Consider the following 4,855-nt stretch of genomic DNA (forward strand, 5'->3'; position numbering starts at 1 on the left):
TGTGTGTGTGTGTGTGTGTGTGTGTGTGTGTGTGTGTGTGTGTGTGTGTGTGTGTGTGTGTGTGTGTGTGTGTGTGTGTGTGTGTGTGTGAGAGGGGTGGGGGTCTGCAGATTGAGTTTCCAGGAACAGTTTGGACTCCAGTTCACCCCATGGTCCCCTCAGCCCTGAACCAGTCCGTGCAACCCTCTCCTCTCCCCGATGAGGCACCTCTCTCTCCGCTATACCCCCAACCCCTCACTATAGCCAGTACCACTAACTCCCAAACTCAGACCCCCTGCCCTTCTCACACCCATGTTCCTGCACCCTAGGGGTCAGATCAGTGTAGGTCTTAGACTTATCTCACTTTCAGCTTTTCTGAGGCGGCAAACCAAAACACTCACAAAGTCACACCGTAATGCTATATGTTTTCATGCCCTAACGTAAACATTGACACTATTTGCCAAATTTAGCAAAGCCTGTCTGTCTCTATTACGTTATCAGTCTGTTACCATTCAAGAGTCTGAGAGCAGAGGTGCAGATTGAAGACGCTTTACATTGTTTTTAACCAATCCAACCAAGATGTGCCCTGGGGTTATAGTGGTCGTCTTTAGACCAGGGAATGGGACCATACAAAGACTTACAACCGTTTTTAGAGCCCTTTTCCAGCATAAGGAGAGGAGGGAAAACTGAGCCAAATGCCAAATCTACTAAGACTCAACTGCCAGCAGTCGAATACRTTCTCATTTTCATAAAACACTGAAAAGAGGGAAAGAGAGCAAGAGCCAAGAAACGGAAGATAAAAAAAAGTGAACAGCGGACAGAACATCTTTATTCCACACCAAGTTAATCATTTTCCACTTGATTTAAGAAATGCTGGGATGTCTCAGGGGTCTATTAGAAGAGCTCTCTCTCCACTGTGTTCCAAACCAGGACGAGTCAGCACATTTACCATTACAGAGAGGGAGGGGGCCGGTGGAGAGAGGGGCAAGGAGGGAGGAGTAGAGTGGGAAGGAGGGGAGGAGAAGGAGGAGGGGGAGAGAGAGAGGGAAACAGAAGGGGGGGTGGATGGGGTTCAAGTGAGAGAAGGAGTTGAAAGAGTGGTGGAGATGGAGAAACAAGAGAAAGGTGGGAGATCAAGGGAATGAGAGAAGGCGAAAGGGACCAAGAGGGTCCAAATTGGATAAAACGAGAGAGACAGGCACAAAAGAGAAATACAGAATAGAAAAGGGGGAGAAGGTAGTGATGGGGGATAGATAGAAAAGAGAGAGCGAGAAAGAGTGTTCGGGAGGGAGGGATAGTGAGCGCGAGACAAAGCGAGAGATGGAACGAGAAAAGAGGATGGAGATGGAGAGGGAAGCGGGGTTAACCCCTGAGCTGCTGGAGTGTCTGCCTGCCTGCCCCATAGTGCCATCCTCAGCACTTCCTCCATCTGTAATTACTGCCTGCTATCCCTCCCACAGCCACCACCAGCTAGCAAGCACATGTGCACGCACAAACGCGAGCACACACACACACACCAGACCTAAGCACTTCAGCTAATAGAATAAATATTAATGCCCTTTGGTTTTATATATCCTCATTTCTCTGTGCTATATTTAAATGAGGCCTGACAGTGTGAAAAAGCATGTGTTACACAGACACTCATAAACAACAACTGAGACAGAGAGAGGGTTATAGGAGGGAGGGAGGGGATAGATGAACAGATATAGGATTGGTAGGGACAGAGACAGACGGAAAGAGAGGATAGGAGTGGTACTAGCGGTGAATGTGGAAACAGAGTGTGTATGGGAACTCTATATTTTTGGGGGGGGTCATGTGTGTCTGTGTGGCCGTGCACTGTTACCCTCTGGTCCTCAATGTGTCACTCAGACACTAGAGTTATGTCACTATTGACAAGCCCTCACTCTCAACAGCTGTCCCTCCATACCCAGGGCTGTTWGGAGGACAGTTTATATGTTTGTGTGAAGAGTATGTCCACGAGGGTGTGTCCAGTGGTGTAGCRGTGCCTRGAGAAGTGGGTATACACTCATTTTGCCAAACATTTCCCAAACGGTCCACAAAGGAAAGGTGAACAATTATTTGAGAAACAGCGACAYACACTCTGAATGACCTAAAATAATACATCCCATTTTGGTCTTTCAAAGTCAGGCCAACCCAAGCTGCACTGTGCAAGTAGTCTAATAGTAGGCCTACTATTGAAACAGATAAATTAGGCTGTCAACAGAGTCAGAAATTCACAGGTTTGTTTTTTCTGTTCAGGTTTTCGCTCTCAAAGTCACACTTAAAAAAAAATAGAAAACAACCAAATTGGATGTTCTAAGTACACAACCATGCTTAAACCACATAAGGATTTTTGAGTGTAGTTACCCTTTAATATATGCGTTTGGTTAGTGGTGTTTCTGTAGCACATGATGGAGTTTGCAAAAGCCTTTGAATCTACCAGAAGACGGTTAGGCCTATCATTAGCGTCGCTATATTTCTCCTGTTCCTTAATTGTTCGACACCTGGACGTTTTACTTCATATTATGAGGCACGTCTTAACTGGCTTCAAAGTAGCCTAAAGCCACAATCCCACCATAGAAAAGTGGAGGCAATTATTTTATAAAGACATCCCTCATATGCGTTCTCCTGTTCTATTGGCTTTCTTTCAACTGTATTTCATCGTCTAGCAGCCAGACGCATTATCAAAAGTCATATTAGCAACCCATGATTGTTGTTGCATCTTTAGATCTCCCCACTTTCAACATCTTGAATGGATATTTTCCATCTCTGTCCATGAAATCGCTCGCAGGTGCGGCGTGTATTTTAGAACTGTGCTTTCCTGCCAATTGAATTTTGGAACATTCTCACCATTCTAGGCCTGCTGCCGTGTGYACATTGCTGCTCTGAAAMTGTGAAAAAATGAATCGTTTATCATCATTTGAAGCTAAACATTCTGATCTGTTCCATCAGCCTTATTAMTTGATATGGCGTATACCTACCACTACACTACTCCGATACGCATCCTGGGGATTAATAAGTGCGTTTATACAATGGGTGGGTCTAATCCTGAATGCTGATTGGTTAAAAGCACACTCCAGMCTGATCTCCACTATAAAAAGCATCTAGACATTAGCTCACATTTCTTTCAGRATAACATTTYGTTTTCAACAGCGAAGATTTGTAYAAACCTTGCAGTCKRTCYCTCTGACATTTGCAACAGTGTTTCAATATTCAAATTCGATCTCCAACTGTCCCATAGTAATGAACGTGTCGGGATCGGGAGAAATGTCAATTGAAAAAAGGTAAACCGAAACGAATTGCAGCTAGTTTGCAGTCTTTCCAGCTTCAGTTTGACGTTTTTGTGTTAGCTGTGTTATTGGCTAGCTCCTCTGAACAACAGTGTCCTGACAAGAGAGCACATTTTCTATGCCAGGCGAAATCGTGCCTCATTAGCTCGTTGTTATGGATATATCCAAATAAATGTCACTTGAAAACAGCTTAAACAAATGCAGCTGCTGTTGTTATTCTGTCTGCACTGATTGACGCGACTAAGTTAACCGTAGTTGGCTAGCTAGCAAGCAAGGGATAAGGAACATTTGGAACGACGACTGGGTCGTGTCCATTCGTTCAGTCTTTTTGGACTGAACGACTGGGTCCCGTCTCTGGCAACCGAACCAATAGAACGAACGACCAGCCGGCTTGGGTAGCACCCCTACAGTAGATTTGTTTCGGGACTGTATCTTGTGGAAGGATGAAATAATATGAATAAATTCATCAAAATAACGTTTTTAATGAAAATGTCAATCATTATTTGAATATGTTGGTAACCCGTTGTGTAAAAGTAATAATGCCCCTCGAAGGGACTTCGTCTCGGGCCTAACAACACCCGTGCCAATCTATCCTCCAAACACCGGCTTCTCGGGCATTATCACTTAAATACGCAATGCCCACCGAGTGGGTAAACTACACCACTGGGTATATCTACCTTCTCTACCATAGGTCATCAGATCATGATAAAGAGAAAGAGAGAATGTCTGTGTCTGTCCCCGTGCGTGTGTGACTGACTGTGTGTACATGTGTGACTGACTGACTGTGTGTACATGTGTGCCTGTCCCCCCTTCTCCTACCCCCTCAGGCCTGGCGACCGTAAACTCGTTACCACACAGCCAGCACATAAACGCATCATATTTATGCATAGCTGGGAAAGCAGCCTTCCGCTCTGGATAAAATATTTCTTACAGTTAAGAAGGTAACAAACTGATCCCATGCCAACGAGCCGCCATCTGATCCCGTCTCACTTACCCCCCCACCCTGGCCCCTCCGCACTCTATAGCTCTCCCTCTCCTAGCCTTTCCCTTGCTCTCTGTCCGCACCTCTATTCACGCTCTCGTCTACCATGGTTATATTTAGACTGGCTGCATACTCTCAACACAGGTACATACTCACACACAAGAGGACATTTTACACCTGCATGCAGGCTCACACGCCGCGCAACACCACCACACACTCTCTTTCCTGTTCAACTGCAATTTAAGGCATAACAGCAGAGCGAGAAGAAGTTCCTAGAAGGCGGACCTTTGAATGGTGGATTGCGGATTGTTGACTTCTTTCACTCTACATCTGACTGTGTTTTCTTAGTATGCTGTGAATGAACTTTCTCTCTCTCTTGCCTCTCTCGTTCTGCTCTCTCAATGAAATGTCAATTCGTTGAAAATGCTTTATTTGGTGTGCAATTTTTATGGAGATTATGTGCCAGCAGAGATTGGTAACAACATTTGGTCTACTCTCAGATGCCTGTGTTGTCGTACTCTCGAGGGTTAATTGTAACAACCGGTTGTAGCTGTCCCTACAGCCATTTTCTACGTGGTCCGGCTCGGCGCTGTTGCCAGACGTT

General features: G+C 45.3%; 1 protein-coding gene across 2 annotated transcripts in view; it reads right to left on the bottom strand.

Annotated features, from left to right (window-relative positions):
* Positions 1 to 4,855, bottom strand: part of LOC111971192 (zinc finger CCCH domain-containing protein 3) — a 102,929-nt gene that overhangs the window by 10,753 nt on the left and 87,321 nt on the right. The gene's annotated exons all lie outside the window — the stretch shown is intronic.

The sequence above is a fragment of the Salvelinus sp. IW2-2015 genome, linkage group LG13 (assembly GCF_002910315.2).
Source record: "Salvelinus sp. IW2-2015 linkage group LG13, ASM291031v2, whole genome shotgun sequence".
Classification (NCBI taxonomy): Eukaryota; Metazoa; Chordata; class Actinopteri; order Salmoniformes; family Salmonidae; genus Salvelinus; species Salvelinus sp. IW2-2015.